The 24,650-nt window shown below is 37.3% G+C and overlaps 1 long non-coding RNA gene and 1 pseudogene across 3 annotated transcripts in view; one reads left to right on the top strand and one right to left on the bottom strand.

The window, feature by feature from the left end:
• LOC117677452 (uncharacterized) overlaps nt 1-24,650 on the bottom strand; it is a 174,906-nt gene that overhangs the window by 120,870 nt on the left and 29,386 nt on the right. For all 3 annotated transcript variants that reach the window (XR_015732657.1, XR_004594790.2, XR_004594791.2), the window contains exons 2-3: nt 13,023-13,189; nt 6,423-6,556 (exon numbers count right to left, since the gene is read on the bottom strand). This is a non-coding gene — a long non-coding RNA (uncharacterized LOC117677452). The remainder of the gene's footprint in view (nt 1-6,422; nt 6,557-13,022; nt 13,190-24,650) is intronic.
• Nucleotides 7,104-7,598, top strand: LOC117677444 (large ribosomal subunit protein uL24 pseudogene; annotated as a pseudogene).

The raw sequence follows: 24,650 nt of genomic DNA, 5'->3' as shown, positions 1-24,650 counted from the left end.
TATGTATAATATGTTATATATTATACATATATAAGAATCAGACTTGCAAGATTCTGTTATTATAGCCAATAGCAATCAAGAGTGGAATGGGATAACTCACCATAGCCAAGTCATTGTGGCCAACTCGCCTTGAGGCAACTCACTGTAGCCAAACCACTGCAGGACAATTTAACAATTTAATTTAATTATTTAATTTTTAAAAAAAACATTAATTTTTTCATCCACATTCCTTTTGCATCCTTTCTTTAATGATTCTATTCCACCATTTCTTTAATATTAGTGTAACTCTTGTCCCGCAGCGAGTTGTCCCATGGTGAGTTGGCTATGGAAAGTTGTCCTGTGGGGAGTTGGCCACAGCCAGTTGGCTGTGGCAAGTCAGCTGTGGCAAGTTGTCTTGATTTGATTCCTGGCCTTGTCTATCTACCACGGCTGACTCCAGCAGAAATTATGATGTGTTGTTTAGAACAAATGAAATTATGACTTACAATGCAACTGTCAGCCCAAAGATTATATTTCCTTGGAGTGTTGACGTTCCACTTTTGTTCAGCTTCCATAATAGAGAAATAGTAAAATATTTATTTATTTATTTATTTATTTATTTATTTATTTATTTATTTATTTATTTATTGGTTCGATTTATATGCCGCCCTTTTCCGGAGACTCAGGGCGGCTTGCAATGCTTTTAAGCAATAGCCTTCATACTTTTGTATATACCTGCTTAGTAGGGCTTTCAGGCCCCACCCCCAAGCTGTGTTCTTTTTTATACAAAGTCAGCTTATTGCCCCCACAAACTGTGTCCTCATTTTACCTACCTCGAAAGGATGGAAGGCTGAGTCAACCTTAAGCCTGGTGAGATTTGAACTTGCAGTAATTGCAGCAGCTGGTGTTACTTAACAGTACTTTAGTCTGCTGCGCCACCAAGGCCCTTACTATGAATTTATCAAGTCAGTTTTTTAAAAAAACATTACTCTTACAATATAACACAACCATTTCAAAAGAGATTGTATTCCAAGGATTCATAGAGGTAGGAGCCTTTTGAAAGGAACCCAGAACTGTTGAACATAAATACAGAGGGGAAAAGCTGATTTCTGTGTTGCCAAGTATCTTAATACACTAGCCAGAATGATTAATGTTGATAATTCCTCTCCTGTGGACTCATGAAATCTGGACTTATTTTTATTACAGGCTTTGACATTTCCTACTTTCTTAATATCAGAGGTAATGACAGTGGCATGATTATATACTTATTCCTTTCCACCTTCAAGCAGTTTTCTTTGGCAAGACTGGTGCCCCCCCCCTTACCAAAACCTATCACATGAAGACTCATTCTTTCCTGAAAACTGTTAAAGCTCCATTAGCAAAACTAAATGGTAGTGTATGTTAGATGCATAACACCCCCACCCCTCTTCATAGAATCTTTAGGAAAGATTAAAATGGGAAAGGCACCATAAGAAAGACACTGAGGGAGAAATTTAATTTATAATGAGGGGGGGGTTGAGAGCAGGGCTATTTAATTTTTTACTTTTTTAAAAACCCTGTCAAGAAAGGTCCAAGTTAAACAAAGGAGAAATTACAGAATGAATCTGGATCTCAGCCTTGAAGAATAAGGTTTCAGTCTAATTGAGATCATACGCCGCATGTGCAGTTTTGGCACATAAGTCATATTAATCAGAAACTCTTTAATCGTGGATAATTTCTCCTGTGTGCGCCAGATTGGGCATTCTCTTGCTAGCCAGCTTTTGAGTCTGTTTAAGAATGCACCTTTGACTTCACAAACACCCGCTTACAAAATTGGGGTCGACTTCCTTCAAGGAAGACAAGCTGGGCTGGCTTTGCAGAAACTTTCTCTAATGATTAAATTGCATCTCAGATGGAAATCTGAAAACTACAGATTCCATTGCAGTGACTCTTTCCCATGATTGCAACTGCTTTGAGCTGGGAGCACACCAGAGATGGAGCGATGGGGAAGATGATCCTGCTGCTGTTGCTGGGTCGGTTTTCCAATGAGCGAACATTGTTCAAACTAATGTTGCTGCATTTCTGCAAAAAAGGAATTTGTGTCTACTGGAGACACAACTCAGCTATAGGAACAGTTTGCATCAGCCTAAATCTCTTTCAGATTTTATGAAATACTACATACTCAAATGGCCTCAGTTAGATGCTGGGATTTTTATTCTTGCTTTTTTAATTTGTTTTATTCAGGAGTAAGATAAATCTAATCACGCTCAGTCACAAATATCTGACATTTCTTTTGCCCTGGTGAATATACATGTTAATGGATAAATAATAGGAAAGTATTTCACAACAAATGATAAGGTTTGGAGAAGGGCTTTAAAATATTACCCATTGCAGCAGATCATTTTCTGAACATACCTATCGATTGAGGTAAACCTTTTTTTCAAACACCTTCAATACAAAAATAAATCAGTTCCAACACGTGAAGCCTTTTTAATGGTAGCTCCAGGATTAATTAAAACCTGTCAAAAATATGTTTAATATACGTTTCCCACTTATTTGGGAAATTTGAAGATTTTAAGTTGGAATTTAATAGTTGAGAATGACATTATTTTATTGAATTATGTCATTTCAGTAAACTAAATGTCACTATTTTTAATCTGTTAACAAACATATCATATGAAATATGTATTAATCTGGTCAGAAAGACATCATTTTAATGATTATTTAGGTCAATAGATGTGATCTTTTACTGTCATCCAATCAAAAATCAAATTCAACCCAAGTCACAATTACGTTGAAATAGGCCCAACTGAATTCAGTGGAGTTAATTTTGTATTGATCTATGTAGAATTGCCTGGTTTGTTAATTAATCAAGTAAATGGATTAAATCAGCTTTGTTCTGCATATTTATGCAACATTTGGGAGAAAAATCCTATACTAAAAACGGTATATATATATATATATATATATGTGAGTGTGCGTGTGTGTGTGTGTGTGTGTACAGATATATATATATATATATATATATATATATATATATATATATATATATATATATATATATATATATGTGTGTGTGTGTGTGTGTGTGTGTGTGTGTGTGTGTGTGTGTGCAAAAAATTAAAATCTCGGGTGTTTTCCCGCATCATGTTAAATAAGTTAGTTAAAATGTTTAAAATTCTGGTTAAATTCCTAGCTTAAAATCTTGCAAAAATCCTTACAGAGCACTCTGCAAGGTCCTTTAAAACCTTAGCTAAAATCCTACCAGTACCTTAAAAGTTTTTCTTTCTAGCAACGTTTCGACAGGCTCACAACCCTGTCATCTTCAGGCTCTTGGTATATACTTATACCTTAGTTGTTAAAGGGATTTTAGTTCATCAGTTAGTCATTCAGAATTAATAAATGAGTGAAAGCTTGCCATAGCAATCAATGCATTATTCCATTATCGAAACCAGCATTTCCGACTAACTGGAAGTCAGTTTAATTCCATTTTCATGTTGAGAAAAAAGAGTAATGTAGCACATGCACAAATGCTTGCTATGTAATGGAATCCAAGACATGGCACATTTTAATATTGCAACTCGCTACTTTTGAATGAGAGTTTTCTCTTTATTTAAAAAGGAAACAGATGAGAAAAAAAGCCATTCTTAAGGCTATATGTAATAAACAATACCTCAGCTCTTTTGGTTTATGAATGAGTTTCCTGGGACAGGAGAAAATTCAAAATAAACTAATAAAAGCACACAGTAACTATTTTTTTTACCTGCTTTATGAAAGCCTCAATGAAAATATAACAGAGACCTATTGCTGGTGGTATTTACACAGATTCGAAGAATTCTTGCATAAAATGTCTCAAATATCGGTCCTAAGAGTTTTTTGTGCTAAAGATGAGATTAGTATTATAGTCGTTTGTTTACTGAAATAGATGCAAAATAAGACTATTCCAAAATTGCTGTACAATGCTAGGTTACTATGTTAAAAAACACATTTAGAACAGTATGCTACTTTAAAAAAATGAAGAAGACTTTTTATGTAAGCAGACCATGTCCATAAAATATTATGCACCCTGCCATAAGTGCAATAATTCATTCAAGTGGCTCAGGTAAAATTTTTAGTGCTGCAAATAGCATTTCTGATGTCCAGGTCTCTCCAGTTCCTTGTTGCACACTTCAGTTCGCTCTTTCCACATCCCTTGTTGTTCTTAATTACCAATCCAAAACCAAAGATTCCCAGTTTAATCTTTATGCCCACTGCCTCCTTTTATTTTCATTTGGTGAAGTCAATCTCTCTCAATTTAGATTGCTTATTGTAAGACAGTTTTTCAACTCTACGATACTCAACTTTTGAGTTTAAGGCGTTAATAACCAAAAAAAAATTTTTTTTTTAAAAAAAGGAGCGTTCTCAAAAACACTACAGTAAAAGGCTTGTAAAAGCAGAATTAGCCAATTGTGAATGGATATATATGATGGGCATTCATGCAAACACCCACCCACACACGCACACACACATGCATATGTATCTGTTTAATTATAGATTTAAAATATATCTTGCTTTATCTTTATCTTGCTTAATTCACAACACCATTTTAATTCAAATTTAACTTTATACCAAAATATTTTCATTAATAAAAGGAAGGGAGATTTGACCTACCTATCTACCTGGCAGAATTCTAGAATTAAGGCTTTGTTTTATTATTATTATCATGTTCCCCCTTTTAACTATCCTTTTCAAACTGTAGTGGAATAATTAAAGGATAAGAATATTGGGCTCCAGATTGAGACTGGAGTATTTCACCAGATGCATGCTACTTGCAACTTTACAGAAAAGCAAAAACAAAACAAAACAAAAAACCCACCCAGTGACTTTATAGCTGCAAATATATCTTCGTAATTAGCAATGGACAAATTAGTTCTAAGTCAACTTCCCATTAATTCATTCTTAAGTCTGTTTCTTACTCATTATTTATTCTTTTAAGTATTATTGCAAAGTGTTGGTTTTTCTACTCACAAGGTGCTAGCAGACAAAAAGTCAGCAAAGCAGAAGACAATGACTAATTTAACTTCCAAGGTCTGGTTTGTGAAAAAGTGACAACACTCCTGAAGACAGAAAGAGTGGGTGCTAAGCATAATTCTGAAACATGTTTGCACTTCGGCTTTAGGAGGGAGGCAGAAGAGACATTCAACCAATGAAGCCTTTCTTTCATGGGCTTTTTTTAATTTAAAAAAGTGGCTGTTAGCACCTCATGAATAGAAAAACCAAAACTGCACTAACTTGATGTCATTTTCACACAGTTTTCCCATACGCTACACGTGAAATCTTTGAAGAACAATCCAATTCAAGGATAAATATTCTAAGCTATATGTTAAATGGAAAGTGCAAATTAGTTTGACTCATTTAAAACAGTGAATAATATTTTCTCTTAGAGTTTCTACTTTAATAATTGAACGGTATTTTCTATACGCTGTTCTTCTTCCCTTCTGCTCTTCAACTTCTCTGCTCTGCCGATTCTGCCTTAGCTTTCCACCGCCAAACACAAACATGCTAAAAGAGTTAGAATATTACATCTAAGAACTTTGGGTATGACAAATTCATTAATCTAGAATGACATGCTAACAGTTGGTTGTCATAATCATTAATGAAGATAAAGAATTATGAACTGTCATAAACAGACACGCAGAAATATGTTCTTTATCAATATCCACCCTTTCACTGGTTTAAACTGGTGGATAGCTACTAATTTATCTAACTTGAATAATCCATCAAGAGATCAAGGAATAATTTGCAAATAGTTTTGCAATAGTTTTAATATCTAAGGATGTTAGCAAATGTTCCTATTGATGTACATGAAATGTGTGTATATATAAAATGCATGTGTTTACTTGAGCAAGTACTTCAAATCATACTGTTTTCTGCAAAGAAATATTAATAGAATTTTAAAACCGCACAGGAATATGATTTTTGAAAACAGAAAAAAAAAATCCTAGGCGCTAAAATGGCAAACATTTTGCATTTTATCACTACTAACATATCTGTTAAATCCCAGGGACGCAAATGTCATCAGTTCAAAGGCCATACCATACTTTGCAAGGCATATAAAAGATTCACTTCAAAATATGAAAAAAAACCCAGAGACCTGGCAATATTGGTTTTAAGGAATATAATTCAGTAAAGATCCTACTTTCTTCAACTCTTGCCAAACCCTGAAATTCTGTAATAGTTTGCAACTCCCAGTTCACCCATTAACACATCCAGCTCTACAAAATGGGTGAGTAGCCTCTGCAGCCTCTGCAGCCTCTGCAAGGCTTAAAGCAAGCACACAATTTTTCCCTTAGCCATTCCTATCTGCGTCTCAAATGCAAGAAAGACCCAGCTGTCCTTGAGGAGCTCTGTGAAGCTACAAAAGTTTAACAGACTGTGATGACAAAGGACAAAATAGATATTTACATGCCCAGAAATGTACATACCTGATTACAGTTTACTTCCAAAGCAATGTTTTTAATATTTGAAATCTCTAGCCAGATGTTTTCTTCCACTTGCTAAGAAGATTGGAGAATCCGAAGAGGATGCCTCTCATGCCAAGCACTCACAATTTTCTAAACTATGATGGAAACAGAATGATATTTAATTCCATGAATCTTCCATGGATTACCAGGAACATGATACTTAAAAAAACATGGGTTTGCCAGATGATGAGAGAGAGTGTTCATATATGATTTTATTTGGGGTATTTGCATAATAAGAGCTGATCCACTTTTAACTCCAGTAAACAGTAGCAGCTAATGAAAATACATACATATAAAATTCTATTATAATGTACTTAGTGTGGTGAGTGGATATTTTAAGTATGATTTTTTTTAAAAAAAGAAGGAGTTCCTTTCTATCCTGTTGAAGAAACACAAACTGTTTTCTTTCGCCTTATTCAGTTCTTCTGGACCTAGACATTAACAGAAACTTTTTCATTGTGACAGTGATTCTCTCTCTGTCTCTTCCTGAATAGCATGAGGTCTTCTTAAAATATTGTGTAACTCAGGTACCAGAAATATATATTTGTTTCCAAGGTAATTGTTATTTGTTTCATTTAAGCCCCCCTTAAAAGTTTTGATTCCTAGCTTTCCGGGCAGCCATAACCGATCGAGCTGAGTCAAAATGAAGTTCAATCCATTTGTGACTTCAGATCGCAACAAGAATCGCAAATGGCACTTCAATGCTCCATCTCACATTTGGAGGAAGATCATGTCTTCACCCCGTCCAAAGAATTGAGGCAGAAGTACAATGTTCACTCTATGCCCATCCGAAAGGATGATGAAGTTCAAGTTGTTCGGGGCCATTATAAAGGACAGCAGATTGGCAAGGTAGTCCAGGTATATAGAAAGAAGTATGTTATTTACATTGAGCATGTACAGCGTGATAAAGCTAATGGCACAACTGTACATGTGGGCATTGACCCTAATAAGGTGGTGATCACAAGATTAAAACTGGACAAGGATCGAAAAAAGATCTTGGAAAGCAAAGCGAAGTCTCACCAGGTTGGAAAAGAGAAAGGAAAATACAAGGAAGAAACAATTGAGAAGATGTAAGAATAAAATGGACTTTTTTGTCAGATCCATTAAAGTTTCAGTAAATTGTAAAAAAAAAAAAAAGTTTTGTTTCCTTGAGAAGAAGGCTACTTTTTTTTTTAAAAAAATCATTTTATTCTCAGGATGCTTAACTGTTTTTTTGGCGATGCCTTTGAGTTTTTTATTAATGGTGTTGGCAGAAGATGCTACAGTTGGCACTGTCTAGTTCTCTTTCCCACTGCGACCTAGGTGGCTTTAAAAGTAAGAATGATAGCAGCTGCACAAAATTAACTACAGTCTTTCAAAATATGGCAGAACTGTATGGGATTTTGTGCTGCTGGTTTGTTGTTTGTTTTTGCCATTGTGACAATTATTTTCGCTGAAGCATTAAGTAATATTGATTAACATGGAACAGTCTCTGATGAAAGGTCAGTTTTTTTACTGAAGTGGTGGTGGTAGGGTGCGGCGACAGGCTGATGAGTTTGTGAGGGTGTTTCTCTCCTGATGCAGAACAGAAGAGCAGTAGATGGAGTGGGTGACAGTGGATAATAGAGGTCGGATGGAGATGTAGAAAGAGCTGAAGGGTTCAAAACATGGAAGAGAAGGAGAAATCAGAGTGGATAGCAAGAAGGAAAAATACATTAGAAGATATGGGGATGAAGGTTCATTTCGAACAGGGATGTCCAACTCTTTTTAACTTCAACTCTCACTTGGGTTGGTTGGGGAATTATGGGATTTGAAGAGCACAAGTCTTAAAGTTGCCAAAGTTGGACACCCCTGATTTAGAATATTTGTCATATGTGAATGAAGCAGGAAGAAGTGGACAGAAGAAGACGAACTTCACCTCCACCCTGCCCCTTAAAGGTAAAGATGAAAAAAAGAATTCCAAGTGTAATTGGGTGTGATTTGTAAGTGGATGGAATGTGATAAGACAACTTGCTCATAGCTAGGTGCACTCTGTTTCCCTTACGGAACAGCAATGACTACATCACACTAAAAGATGCTATCAGGGTTGCCATTAAAAATGGGTAACAGAATAAGAGGGTTGGAAGGAACCTTGGATATCTTCTAGTCCAACCCCTTGCTCAAGCAGGAAACGCCATACCATTTCAGACAAATGGTTGTCCAATGTCTTCTTTAAAATCTTTAGTGTTGGAACACCCACAGCTTCTGGAGGCAAGTCATTCCACTGATTAATTGTTCTAACTGTCAGGAAATTTCTCCTTAGTTCTAGGTTGCTTCTCTTCTTGATTAGTTTCCATCCATTGTTTCTTGTCCTGTCTTCAGGTGTTTTGGAGAATAGGTTGACCCCCTCTTCTTTCTAGTAGCTCCTTAAAAACACTGGAACACTGCTATCATGTCACCCCCAGTCCTTCTTTTCATTAAACTAGACATACCCAATTCCTGCAGCCGTTCTTTGTATGTTTTAGCCTCAGTCCCCTAATCATCTTTGTTGCTCTTCACTGCACTCTCTCTAGAGTCTCAAGATCTTTTTATATCATGGCAACCAAAACTGGATGTAATATTCCAAGTGAGGTCTTACCAAAGTATTACAAAGTGGCATTAATACTTCACATGATCTTAATTCTATCCCTCTGTTAATGCAGCCTAGGACTGCCTTGGCTTTTTTGGCAGCTGCTATCTAACCCACACTTTTTTGTCTGATCAAGTAGTAGATGTCTGAGTTGTATCACTAAGGAGTACTAGGCTAGGATAATGAGAAATCTTGCAGTCCTTCTAATGCTTCAGTAACTATTGTCTGAAAGACCACAGGACCTGGATGTAAGACTTGCTGTCTCACAGTGTATGGTTGAGAAGAGAAGAAAATAGAAGCAGGGAGGTAGTACAGGAGAGACACCCTCAGTTTATGGAGAGTCAGGAAATGGGGGTGAAGAGGACCATCCCCTGGATCAGCTGAGCTCTAGTGGAAGTAGGGCTCAGCAGGTACAGAAGGCATAGATTCCTGTGCATTACAGGAATTACCCCCTGGGGGTCTTGGATGGTAGAAGTGGCCAACAAAGATAATCTAATTGGAGGGGGAGGGAGGAAAGGATAGAAATGTTAACAGAAAGCTGTTTCTAGAGAAGGAGATATGGAATGTGGAGACATAATGAGAAGTCCTGGGATAGCATTTCAAAGTTGGCCAGTGTTCAGAGCCAGTCCCCGCTTCTAGTCTTAATGCCTCATCCTAAGATACTGGATCACCGGAATGACAAGAGAGAAAAATATTAGAAAAAAATATTTTATCTCATTATTGTGGGTCTGCAATCGTTGGTAAAGTTAAACTGCTTAAAATGATAAATTTAGATTGTTTCCTTGTGCTTTAGACCGGTGTTTTTCAAACTTAACAAATTCAAGATGTGTAAATTTCAACACCCAGAATTCCCTATGCTGGATAGGGAAATTTTAGGAACTGAAGTCCACACATTTTAAAGTTGCCAAGTTTGAAAAATACTGCTTTAGATTATCATGCAGCAGATTCTGTATGGTTACGCATCCAAATTGGCAACTCACCTGGAATATTTAGAGGCTATGACACAACTCTCACACACCCCTCACTCCCCGCTGTTTCAAAGGTGAGTAATGAGACCATCATTCTAGGCTCTATACATGGAAAGAATCCCCTTCAAAATGTAATTTAATGTTTGAAACAATAAGATGGTTCAGGACTTTTCAAACAAGAAGAAAAGCTAATGGTTTAAAATATTATTGCAGGATTTACTGCATACTCCTGGTTAGTAGGCGGTTGACTTCAATGGAAAGAGGAAAAAACAAATCTTTGCAATAGCATAAAAAGACTCTCGCCCTCTAATCAAAATGCAAAAAGGAAAGGCTAATAGCAATGAAGAAGGAACTCTGAGCGGAGAGAACACCCGTGTGTTGCAAGAAAAAGAGCTCTAAAGGGACAATTAAGTCAAAGCCTCAAGTGATCTTGAGCAAGAGACCTGATCCTTGGCCTCTAACAGCAGCTGAGTTTCAGCAATCTGGATTTTTTTTTTTTTGCTCCTTCTTTGTAAATCACAAACATGGGGAAAACAGGAGAAGACAGACTTTCGCTTTGTCCCAATAGCTCATCATCAATTGCATTTAGCCCGACTGCCCTGAGAAAGGCGGCAAATCCTCTTTTTCTCCATGAATCTCCCAAATGCCTGTTTTCATAGAGTTCTTTAAAGGAAAAGCCTAAAGCTAGCTTTACTTTATTTTTTTTTAAGCCAAATGTTGCTTTTGTCAGCTGTGGTCACAGCTGGGAGCAGCCCCGACTAACTCAGAAAGTTTTGCAGGCTAATGTTCAGATGGGAGACTATCAAGAGGTCCCAGGGATATAGACATGAGTGAGAAGTTTGAAAAAAAAAAAAGTTGAAGAAGGCCAACTTTTCAGGAATGCCTGGGGATTATTCTTATTTTCCTCCAGCCTATCTATGTGGCCTGGTGATCAGTTACAATCAATGCTTCTTATTGTGGAAAACTGAGTTTTCGTTATATGTGGATTTTTTTTACATAAAGATCAGATTCAAACTTCGGACAAAAATTCTAAGGCATAGATTTGCCTGTCATTTTTTTCAGAATACTCTAGTTGTTCTTAATTGGCTTGTGTTTTCTCTAGTTCAGGAGGGCATCCTATAGAGCCCTCAAAATAGATGTGGTCAGGCTTCTCTTCAAAAATAACAATTTAGCTTAACTACAATTCTCTACATTGTAAGCCAACTGTGCTGGAAAGCCAAAAAAACATTTATTTCAAAAGCTGGTTGGTTTTTTTTGAAAAACTTCAACCAGATATCATATCACTTATAGAATTCAACCACTTAAAAAGAACAAAGCAGTTTAAAGCACCACAAGTATTGAACCTCCCACACAGATCATGCATGTTATAATCAAATATAAAGGAAATAATTACTTCATCACACACAGCAATTTTCATTCTAATATATGCATTGCTTTGCTTCAGAGATTTGATTTATTTGATTTTGTGTTGACTCTACTGCCTTTTTAAAGGCTGCATTTAAGTGGAACACTATTAATTTTAAATCTTCAGAGCAATTAGACCAAGACGGGCTAAAGTCAGGTTGAAATACACAATTTAACCATGAAGCTCATTTGATACCCCTGCAGTAGCCACCTTCTGTGAGGCTAACCTCTTTTCCGAGGTTATTAGACAAAAAAAAAATGGACAATACATTACCAAGAACTTCTTGGATGAAAGGTGGAGTATGAATTAAGCACATACCGTCCCACTAAAATCAATGGTTTCAGCATGCCAAATTGTAGGATGGATGAGGGCCATAATGGTATAACTCATTGTGTTTCCTTCATAATCCTGCTGCAATTTGCATTCCTATATAAAGTCTATTTTGAAAGTATATCCTGTTAAAATTGATGGCTGCAAAATGTTGATACAGTCAAGTTGAGTGTACCATCATTTTAACCCAAACAGAGTGAAAAAGAAGGTTTTGACCAACCCTCTTCCTGCTCTGCAAGTTACCTACTTGAAAGAAATATTTATTTAATTCACTTACATACTGTAGTAGAGCATTTGCAGGATGGTCTAGTTCCCCTGCTGTATTTTCATCACTAGGAGTTGGATAAAAATAAAACATAGCCGACATTGGCATCCATAGGGGAGGACAAAGGGATGCAAATGATGATCCATGCATCATCATGTCACCATCAGGTAAAAGGTTGGAATTTGTGTCATGATGAATTTTTCACAATGATGGTTTATACCAGGTGTCTAAGATCAGTGTCATCTAAGACATCCATTTGATTTTTCTAGCACACATTAATGAACTTCCATCAATATTAATATTTTAATATTTCATGTACAGTCAGAATTCAAACATCTATAAAACAGCCCTTTATTTGAACAAAGAAGTTCAGTGGAGATCTGCATATCTTGATCTCATGGGAGTAAATTGTAGGGATGATAGAAAAATAAGATTTGCACTCTTTAGTCTTATTTTTTCTAATTTGCTTCTATTATTCTATGTTTAAATACATACAGTACATATTAATGTTCTGTATTATAATCTCTAATTTGAAATGGCTTAATGCCTAATTAACAATAAACGATTGCTATTAACATTTTCAAGTTCTAGGAAATGTCTTTAAGGAGAAGAGAGGAGAGGAGAGGAGATCAAACATGGATAGGAAGAAGGTTTTTCCTCATTTCTCACAATAGCAATAGCACTTAGACTTTTATATCACTTCACAATGCTTTACAGCCCTCTCTAAGCGATTTACAGAGTCAGCATATTGCCCTCAACAATTGGGTCCTTATTTTGCTGACCTCAGAAGGATGAAAGGTTGAGTGACCCTCGAGCTGGTGAGAATCAAACTGCTGGCAGTCAGCAGAATTAGCCTGCAATACTGCATTCTAACCACAGTGCCTCCATGGCTCTTTGCACCATGGGTCACTCCTGAAGCTGATCAAACCAAAAGAAGCATATCTTCAACCTTCACATTGTTAAACTGTGTAATGCATAAGTGAAAGACATGGTGATGGCTACTTACTTGGATGGGAGAATATAGAAATCCACACAGGAGAGGTCTAACAAGCACTATGAGTTTTGAAGTCTCAATCTTGCCTTCAGATTGGGACAGGATGTTTCTATTTACCAGGTAGCAAGATTTGTGTCCATCTGCTGCTTCCAAGCATCACAGAAGTTCCTGATTGGCCACTGTGAGAAACAAAATTTTGGACTAAGATGTGCCTCGGCCTGATCCAGTAGGACTATTGGTATTGCCTTTATTGTCTTATGTTCTAAAATCAGAACATAACCTGTGCTTACTAGAATGTAAACAGTCCTGAGAGCAAAGGTTGAACAAGATTATGTTGAACAAAGGTTGAGCAAAGGTTGACTATGTTGAGCAAAGGTTGAACACGTTTGAACAAAGGTTGACTATGCAGGACAAATGGGGAGGATGTTAACCACCAGACTGCAAGAACACAAGGAAGCAGTCAGAAGAGGAGACCCGAATTCATTGGTAGCCTCACATTGCAATGAACAAGGACACACATTTAATCCAGGGATAAGTTCTACTTACCTTTACTACCAGTTCGCAATGGGGCCGCACGCATGTTCTTCTGTGCAAGCGCAGAAGCTTCTGCACATGCGCAGAAGCATTTTGATGATGTCGGGGTCCGTGGGCAGAGCCTACGGACGTTTTTAGTACCGGTTCTATAGAACTGGTGCAAACCAGGGGCAACCCACCACTGATTTAATCTCACAGCTACTAAGATCGTTGGTCATGCAGCTACAAAGATAGCCAAGGAAATGATTGAAGCCTGGGAAATGGGCCATTGTCAGTTAACAGGAGTGCTGATTTACCAGCAGCTTATTATGTAAGCCAAGATCTTGGCAGCAATGACTGAAGACTGTGATGACTTCTCCTCAGTCTTGAACCTTGTTCTCATAGTGACAAGAAGTAAATTCCCCAGGAAGCTGGAAAGGCTAATTCTGTTTTCCAACTCTTAATTATCCTAGTCAAGCCTCTGTTATACATATTAGGTGAAATCTCTTCCATAATCCAGTTATGTAGTTTTATTCAAATAGTCTTTATTTATAAAGATAAATATTGATCACTTATATTTATTTTCCTTGCTTTACTGCCTCAATCTAAAGAAATCTAACCAATTTCATTGTATAGATGATGTACAATGACAATAAAGGCTACACTGTACAGTAAGCAATGATATAAGCCAGTGATGGCTAATCTTTTTGCTATTGCGTACCAGGAGTGGGAGGCTGTGGGGGCATGTGTGCATGTGCCCATACCCATAATTTCCCACACACACACATGCACGTGCCCCCCCACTTCCCCCCCCCCGCTCCTGGCACGTGATGGCCCAGTAGGCCCATTTTCCTCTCTTACCTGGCTCCAGAGCCTCTCTAGGAGTCTGGGGAGGGGGAAAATGCCCCCCCGGAGGCTCTCTGGAAGCCAGAAATGGCCTATTTGCCAACTTCTTGTGGGCCCAGAAGGCCTGAAAATTAGCTAGCCGGCACGTGCATGCGCGCCAGAGCTGAGCTCGCATGCCCACTGATATGGCTATGTGTGCCACCTGTGGCACACGTGCCATAGGCTCACCATCACGGGTATAAGCATAACAACTCTGGAGGGCCTTAATTATGGTCGCTATGGCTTGTGACTCTCTAGGATTGTGTCCAATATTCAACTGACAAAATTAATGAGACTGTACAACCTCCAGGCTAGTTGTACATTAAAAATAGTTAAAGTTTTAACATCCTTTTGAATATAGCAGAAATAACATTTCAGCATAGCAGAGTGTGGCAGACTTCAGGGAATTGGACTTTATTTAACTTGGAGCCATTTGCAACTTCATGGAGTGGATGCTTATTATGAAAAAATAATTATGTAGTGCTCCCTTTTCCAATGACATCAAGCAACCACCGCTATGCAGTATCCCAACATTTAATACACACTGGAGTCCATATTGCCAGGGGAAATATTGTTCATAGTAACAGAACCCAACAGAATTCCTTCATCTCATCACCGTGGCTTTCTGGCATGGAGACAAGCAGCAGAAACGCAAGGACTGATGCAAACAATTTGCTCATTAAGCAACAGCAGTCTCACTGTAAAGTTCATAATCATTTTATACAAACTAAGGAAGTTAAAAGGGAAAAAATCAAATTCCTTACCTTAAGGCATTTCCTGTAAAGAAGGGAAATAGGTTACTCAAAAGTTCTCTGTTATTGAAAGGGCAAATTAACTGCAAGAATGGGATGAGGGGATTAATTTTTCTTTTCTTTTCAGTTTCCTTTTTCAATCATTGGGAAAACACAATCGTGTTGCTTTTGGAAGCTATTCAGTTATTAGGACTTTGTGGGTGGGTGGGTGGGTGAGCGTAGCATAAATTGTAGCAAAAGAGTTCCTCTTCAATTTTCCTAGCAATTATATTTTTTTTTTGAGGTAAAATTAGAGATCTCTTTTAGATTGCATTTCAGGAAAGTACCACTTAATGTATATTTTCATGATTGTAATACTAAATACTGAACCAAATTGCTGCTGGAAGGGAGGCAATAACTTTAAAACAGCAAGCAGCAACTCCTGAGATCTGAGCTTGTTTTTCTGCTCCTTATGTTATCAGGGCAGCTGGCCAATGCAGACAACTCAGTCAGAGAAGAACATTCAACATGCCTCAAATCATCTGTCTTCAAATTTCAGACGATATAGGATTACTAGTTTAGGGCCACTAGCAATGATAAGAAAGCTGAGTTACACTGATTGGTTCAGGCATTCAGTCTACATTTGTGCCCCAGAGAGCTGGTCTACTATGCCCAACCATTGTTAAAGTTTAAGAGTGTCACTTATCCAAAGGCTTGTGAGTTTGTTTGGGGGGTTTTTTTGCAACAAAAAAAGGACATCAGGATTGCCAGCTAAGACTTAATGTGCATGATGTTTTATAGAGTAACATGATCAAAAACGCTCTGGCTCCTGTTCTGAACACTTCACATTCTAAGTATTAAGACCATTTAAAACCAGATCCACACCACCAACAGCAATGCTTTGTCTTGGCCAGGCCAGATTTTGGCTCTGAAAAAATTGACAGCTGTGCTGTAATACAATATAAAGTATTAAATTTTAGTCTTATACACATTTAAGTTGATATAATAAGTGGACTGATTTCTGAAAACACATACATGGCCTGGCACTGTTAGTAGTCAAAAGAGGCTAAATTATTGGATTAATATTTTTTCACACTCAATTTTTATTTATATATTATATATTTTAATGGTGATTAAAAATTCAATTTTGGACAAATGTTATTTGCAATGCTTTTCAGGATTTCATTACTGGTGGTCCAATAAATGCACTTTTAAATTTAAGGCAGAAGGGGTTTTTATTCATTAAATTGATTTTTATAAGGTTGTCCATCTCTGGGCAGCTCATAACACACTAAAAACAAAAAAGGAAAACATTGAAAAAACAACAGTGTTCACCAAGAATAAACCAAACTAATCATGGGGAAGGGGTGTTCCAGAAAGCTGTAATATTCTTACTGAGATTGGCTATAATAACATCAAAATCTTCAAAGTCCGATTTTACTGTATCCCCTTCTCCTTCTTATTAGGGAATTTGGGAGACATCTGCCTGACTCACTTCTGGATGTTATTTTGTACTTCTGGAGTTTAAAAAATGCATTATCCTTTTTACCTAGGGAATGGAACCTGCGTATCTTTATCAAAATAATCTTCCTTACTCTCTAGAGCAGGGGTATAAAACTTGCGGCCCACAGCCAGATGCATCATGCCCATGCCCAGTTTAGCGAAGGGGGGAAAAGTCATGATACATCATGTGACTAGTCCATGACGACACGAGTTTGACATCCCTGCTCTATAGGCATGATCACCTTCTCTACAACCTTGTATTAAAAGTTATCCAAAATGGTTGCATCCAGTGACGGGTTCTTGAAGAGGGGATAAAACCATCAAATCGTTAAGCAGAAATAGAACAAACCCCTTTCTCAACAATGAATTCCCCTTTGCCAGGAACCAACCTCATGCAGTCTCTCAAGGTAACCATGATAGACATTTGTCTAGTGCACAGATGACTAAGATAATACTTCCTAGAACCTTATCCTTCAGGACGAACAGGATCAAACTCATCCCAGATAACCAGATCAGATTGAGCTTCAATCATTTCCATGAGGATCTGCCTCAGGGTCTGAGTCAAGCTTCGAGTGAATCCAAGCAACTTTATCCAATAGATGCACTGGAAATTCTTCGAAAAATGTAATATTTTTCCTGAAGAAATATCTCAGTCTCATCCCTCCCCAGGAGGAAACTGGTCACTTTGAGCAGGGCTGCTGGGTGACTTTCACTTCCGCTTCCATCATCAAGCAAGTTACCCCAATCGTTAAACGAGACATCATGTCATTGCAACTTGTGACTTTACTGCTGGCTTTTCCATTGATTCTGCTTGTTGGAAGCATACAAGTAGTGATCATGTGACTACAGGTCACTGCATGGTCATAAATGCCCACTGGTTACAAAATGCCCAAACATTGATCATGTGACCAAGAGAACAATGCAACAGCTATAAATGTTAGTATTGATTACAAAAACCTTTTTTTAAACCGTTGTAACTTCAAATTGTAAACAGAGCAATCAGTAAATGAGGGCTACAGTATTTCTAGTAATCATGATTAGTTATACTAATTTAATATGGCCCCATGAATTCATTTCAGTTGCCAGTATCTTTATATGCTAAAACAAAAAAAGCAATAATTGACTAATGTGCAATAAGATTATCTCTTTTGGAAAAGATTAACACTTCATCTTTTCTTGCAGACGAACTTAGCAAATATTAATAGAATAGTAAGACTGCCATCTCTAATGAGTCAAAATATCAACAAGTCCTTTTAATTCACAAAAACAGCTGCTACATAAGGGATCTCAAAAACTCATTTGAATTCTCAGTGTATCCAAGTCCTATTTCTCTACATTTTTTGAGAAATAACATTGAGGTTTTTTATATATCATTTTTTTAAAAAGTATCTTCCACTTGATGTTATTATTAATTTTTTCCAAAAAATTGTAATTTTTTTTTTTACATATAGTATACTTAGCATATTTCTGGAACATATAGTACTGTAAATTGTAGATTTAAAGAAGACTCAACAATAAGTAGAAGTGTGATGAACATTGCCAAGATGTTTCTTCTCTAGTAAAAATGTTGGAAAAGCAATATTAATTTCCATTTTTGACAAAGCATAAAATATGCATTTCTTATAATGCAGAATATGTGCCAAAAGTGGTTAAGATATCAGAGCAACAAGCAGTCTTCTATTTTTCACCAAAATCATAAATCAAAATATGTAGACAAGATACATCTTGCCAAATGGTTCTGGTCTAACATGAACCTGATACCAAAAAAAACCCCTCTTAAACTTTTGCTATAATCAATGCATTTATCAAGACAAACTGGTAGAGCAAAGAGGATTGCAGTCCAAGAAGTTATATTCCTGCAGAAACATGATATTTAATGCTTCAAAGATGAAAAGTCTCAAAAACCTTGTTCTAGTTTGGTTAAACTAGATTTGTAAGATTGACATGTTCATCTGCAATTCATCTAAGCAATCCTGTGTGACAAACGTAGCTTTCCCCTTCCTTCCTTAAATAGCATCTTTGAAAAATAAGAACATTGCTAAACTGATCTAAAATTGGTCACCTTACAATTATGATGTTAAAGATGCAGAAATCACCTCAGAGAATACCTACTGAGGTCATCCCAGCTATTGATCTTCCATTTCTGGAAAGTTCCCAAAACAACTGATATCCTGAGCTGAAGAAAAATGAAGCCTAGCTTTTGCTGTGCCCTGAAGCTACTGATTCTTATTTCTGGTAGCTGTTACCTATGTTTATGTTTTATTTTATTTTAAAAACATCTGACCTTTCCTGATCTTCTCTCTGGCTGTTTTTTTCCATAAATATGTTCAATTGAAGACTGGAGTTAAGTTTACTCTCCATCTCTTTGGGGGAAAGCAATAGTTTGAAGTGTCAGATGTCTTTTCAGGAACACAAAGGAAATTCTGGAATATGGATCTACTTTCCAAAGGAACAGTGTGAATTTTCCCCATGAAGATACCTGGCAGAATTCATCATTTTGAATGAGGGCAATTCTGCCTCTTGAAGCCTACCACAGAGTGTCTACCTGCCTTGGTCTTTTTGCCCTGAATGGGGATTCCAGACACCTACTGTAACTGCCAGACCTCTCAAGGGAAAAAAAGGGAACGTTCCCTCGTCACCTGCCACTCCTGGTGGAAATTCATGCATAGCTTGCTTTGTGCAGAAGGGTGGTTCTAGTCAATGGTTCAGAAATATTTATGCCTATAGGAAAGCAGAAGTCACATTTTCTCAGACTATCCCATTGTCTAGAATAAGATATTTAATTCTTAAGATGTTCTCAGCCAATTAAGAATATGCTTAAGTGGTCTTTTGCAACATTAAACAAAGCCGGGAAAACATACCTAAACTAGCAGGGTCCATTAAAAAGGTCAAGGAGTTGCTGCAATTTTACTCTACGAATCATTGCCAACTAAAAGCAGCGGTGCTCATCTCCATTTTAAGGCCATTGAGCCAGCATTGTCTGGTGACATTTCCGTGGTCACGTGGCCAGCATGACATTACAAAGTGCTGTTACCTTCCCACCAAAGTGTACCTATTTATCTATTCTCATTTGCATGCTTTCGAACTGCTAGGTTGGCAGGAGCTGAGGCAAGGACGGGAACTCACCCATCACATGTCACTCAGGTCTCGAAGCTGCGCTGCCGGCTTTCCAGTCAACAAGCCCAGCATTTTAACCGCCGAGCCACCATGCCACCCCTGCAGTATCCATAGGAGCATCTGAATTTTTTTTCTATGAAATAATATGGGTGTGTCCATGTGTGTGTATCAGCAGTTACTTCTCAGTGATTCATCAGGGTAAGTATATACGTGTTGCCTCTCTGTGTATGTTTTGACTGTCCCCTCAAATTTCATCTATGTGGTTTCCTGCATTATGTGTATTGGGAAGAGGAATGGAGTAGGGGAGTAGAGAGAGGGAGTGGGGGGAAGAGGAGAGGAATGGAGTGGAGGAGTAGAGAGAGGGCTATGGGTGGTTTAACCAAAAATGAAGGGGCTTTTTTGGGGAATGTTTTTTTTTCTGCAGTCCCTGACTGGCCCATTGTCAATTTCTTCCTTTTGCAGCATGCTCTCCCATGCCAAATTTGGTCCCCTTCAGAGACAATAAAAATTAAGGGCAAAAATACTTGAAAGTGTATGAATGAGACTCATGGACTTGTTTTGAAAGGACTGGTCTCCTTCTTCCTCAAGTACAATTTAGGAATGAAATATGGCCCTCAAAGGAAAGCCTCAAGAGACTACCATATTTAGTCTACAAAATAAAAACTATTTAGGGAACATGACAAATTAAATGATTTTTACCATTCAGAAGTTATTAATACTCCCATTTTACAACGTAAACTGAGGTTGAATTATAATGACTTGCTCAAAAACTGACACTGAGTTTATATAAGCCCAAAGATGCTGTTCCAAGTTTTTGGAATTGTTTTATAATAAATTGGTTCTTCTTCACAATACTTTGGCTTGAAGCACAGGCCGAGATGCATCATAAGTTGTCAGGATGAGAAGGTTAACCCCAAACCTTGATCATGGTTTGGCTGGAAGGTATGTGCTGCAAACAAACTCTGGACAAAAGTTAAAGCAAAGCTGCCTGGGACAGTTTGATCTCTGATTTCATTTTTCAAGTGCTTGGGTCTGGAAAACTTAAAATGTGGTTCAGGCCTTTTCCCCACAAATTACTCTTCTTGGCCTTGGTATTTTGTGCTTACCAAGTTCATAGCATTTGTTAAAATATCATTTTGGCATTGTCTCTATAAAAAAGGAAGCTAAAGATTGTGATTGCCAGAAATAAAAAGTGACGGTCAGAAATAAAATAAAAACTGTAATGTTAATCAGGATATTGTTACAAGACAACATACATAGAACTGGGTTACAAGGTGGGCAAAAATAATCCTTGAACATTTACAGTTGTGCCATACTTGAAATACATCCCTTTATAGGCCACATCCTTTCAGTTTGGAGAGCCAGTTTGTCCTATGGTCAAGGCACCCGGGTAGAAACCAGTCAATCTCTCAGCCCAACCGACACAGTGGGGTTATTTTGGAGAAAAGAGGAGGAGGAAGGAGTATTAAGTATGCCACCTTGAGTTATTTATAGCATAATAAAAGTAGGATATGAATAAATTAAATAAAAATGAATAAATCATGGTAAAATAGAGTCCTAGATTACATGCAAACAACGCTACAGGAAATTAGGCTGTCATCCTCATTGTTGGCTCTTTGGGAACTTTTGAAGACAAAGCTACGGGGGAGTGAATGGTTACCATTGTGCTTATTGAATTATAGTATATATGTTACTGGGTTTTGGAGTTCTTTATAATGTAAATATCTAGGACTGTTCTTCCTTTATTAGAGAGAGGGGAGAGGAAGAGGGAGGAGGGGAGGGGGAGAAGGAGAGGGAAAGAGAGATTATATCAGTGGTTTGCTTTCTTTTTAATCATTATAGATCATCCTGAATAGTCAGAAGGGATTTAGTCATTATAGATCATCCTAAATAGTTAGAAAGGAATTTCTACATCTTGGAGTCTAATTAATTTCTGGCTCAATAAACTTTGGGTGGAGGAAACAAGAAGCAATTTTCAATGGGCTATTAGTTGACAATGTTGTTCTAAAGGAGTTCCTCTCCTTTAGAGGATTGTATCTGAGGTACAGAACCAAAACTCCTTCTCCTACCCAGGGTTTCTGAACTTCATTCCAGCAGTGTTCTCTATGCAACTTAGAGGGGGTTCCTTGAGCAAGTCTCACAATGAGAAGTAGCCCAACTATGAATTCACAGGACATGCTGGCAGGGCTCCTCAGCAGTCATATATCACACCAAAACAATTAGCAACCACTTAGAGACTTTTGGATGAAAACTCCAAAGAATATATGCTTTGAAATAAATGACATTGAAAATCTTATTATCCAGTGGTAGGTTTCAAAAAATTTTTACTACCAGTTCTGTGAGCGTGGCTTGGTGGGCATGGCATGGCTTGGTGAGGATGGCTTGGTGGGTGTGGCAGGGGAAGGATACTGTAAAATCTCCATTCCCACCCCACTCCAGGGGAAGGTTACTGCAAAATCCCCATTTCCTCCTGATCAGCTGGGACTTGGGAGGCAGAGAATAGATGGGGGCGGGGCCAGTCAGAATTTTTACTACCGGTTCTCCGAACTACTCAAAATTTCCTCTACCGGTTCTCCAGAACTAGTCAGAACCTGCTGAAACCCACCTCTGTTACTACCAACCAGATCCTTGTGAAAGTATGTTTTCATCACTTATTACAGGGGTGTCAAACTCGCATCGTCACAACAGCATCATGTGACATATCAGGACTTCTTTTTTTTTTTTCCCTTTGCTAAACTGGGTGTGAGCATGGCCAGCGCATAACACATCTGGCCCACGGGCTGGGAGTTTGACACCCCTGACTTATTACAACCAAGACCAAATATCAAAATACACTGAGTGTTACCCCAATTCTAAGACTTCAAGAATCTTTCTATAGGCATTTTTTTTTAATTGAAAAAGTTTTCAAATACAAATTTTCCCCCCCTTTTTTTCCCCTCTCCCTCCCCCTCCCTAACCCCCCCTCCCCACCCATCCCCCCCTGTGACTTCTTCATAACAAAAAAAAACCTAATTCATAACAGATTACTTACTCCCTCCTCTAGATATTGACCTTTACTTACTAAAAATATTATTAATATTATAACATCCCCCTTTATCCATACATATCAGAAAAGAGAAAAGAAAGGGGGAAAAAAAAGACATTATACTATGACATTATAGAATAACTTCTCCACTTTAAAACTATACGATAAGTCCTACTTTAACATTTAATCTTCTATATATATTACTATAACATTTCAAAGCGGCCTTCCCCATAAAATCTAGTTTAACATTTATTCTACTCTATCCATTTCCTCCACTCCCCTAAATATAACACTTAAAAATCCCTTTTCTTAAACTAATCAATCTACTAACTAGCTTATTCACCCACTATCATGCAAAATTGCCATACACAACATTTCTTAACATCTTTGAATCACTGCCCACACTACTTAAAAATATATGTCTATATTTTCCATTATATCTAAATAAAAAAAAAGAAAAGACAATGACTTTAAATTTATAATCCATATAGTATCTTCTTTGAGGTCTTTCCACTGGATTGGTAGAACCAACATCCATAATCGGGTAACATAGCTTACTGGTGCAACAGTTTATTCAGGATCTTCAATCATATCTGCCCCCATCAGTAGTAAATATCTTCTTATATGTATAAAAGTAAAAACAACCACCCGAGTGACATTATAATTATATTCCATATAGTAATAATTGTGGGTTTCATCAGGATTATTAATTCCTATCATCGTAGTGGGTAACAACCCGATCTTCTGCATGCCCCAGCATAATTCTCTTGCCTTGTGATTCAAGATAATATAATATGTTTATCAACACAAAAAGAAATTCCAAAATGGATAATTCAAATCCATCAGTTTAAGGCTCGTTTCACGTCCCCAGATTACGGCCATGCAGAGATCTGCCACAAACCTCAGGATGATATTAACCAATACGTCGCCTCTTCTGTGTTTACACATAATCGTTCATATTTTAAAATCACTGGCTTCACTGTTGCCTGATTTAGAAATTTCTATTTTTATGCCACCTATTTCTTTTTTTCTTTTCTTTTTGTGGGTTTGGTTTCCATCCTGGTTCCCTTTCTACAAAATGTGTATCATCTGGTCGGTTTTTATTCTGCTTTGTAGATTGGTCTTGTTGGTTTTGCTTTTGTATCTCATGTTTCTTTTTTATCCCTTGTATATCCCCTAATTGGTTTCCATGTTTATCCTTGCCTTGATAAGTCATCACATTAAGGTTAGATGCCACTTCTCTCAAATTTGTAGATAGTCCAGCTGGGGTATCCAATAAATCCAAAGGCAATTCATCTGGTACAGTCTCTGTAATTCGATATTTTACCTTTATTTCCGGCTCCTTCTGCTTATCCTGTATTATACCTGAAGATGTTAAGTTCATTTTCAACCTATTTTGATAAAATTCTTCCGCTCTTTCAACAGTATTTAGCTGATATCTTTCTTCTTGGTATCTAAATATAATACCAACTGGGGCGTCCCACCTGTAGGAGATATTTCTCTTTTTTAACTCATTCACCAGAAAACCAAATTTCTTCCTTTCCATCAATATCTTAGGTGGGAGTTCCTTGTAAATCCAAATCTTTCTTCCATACAATTGCAAATTAGAATTGAAGGAATTTTGTACGATATTATTCCTAATTTCCTTATCTGTAAAATAAATCACCACATCTCTAGGCAATTGCCTTTGCTTGGCAATCCAGGAGTTGATTCGATAAACTCTGTCGATCCTACAAAACACTTCATCAGGTTGAACCTTTAGAATCCCAGCTAGAAATTCAGAAGATATTTTCCTTAAATCATCTCTATTATTTTCCTGCAAACCTCTTAATCTTATCGCATATTCTGTGAAATTATATTGTACCA

This window comes from Pantherophis guttatus, chromosome 2 (assembly GCF_059756535.1).
Source record: "Pantherophis guttatus breed Tessera chromosome 2, ASM5975653v1, whole genome shotgun sequence".
Lineage (NCBI taxonomy): Eukaryota > Metazoa > Chordata > Lepidosauria > Squamata > Colubridae > Pantherophis > Pantherophis guttatus.
The sequence above is the reverse complement of the archived record's forward strand: the minus strand, read 5'-3'. Positions and strand labels throughout refer to the sequence as shown.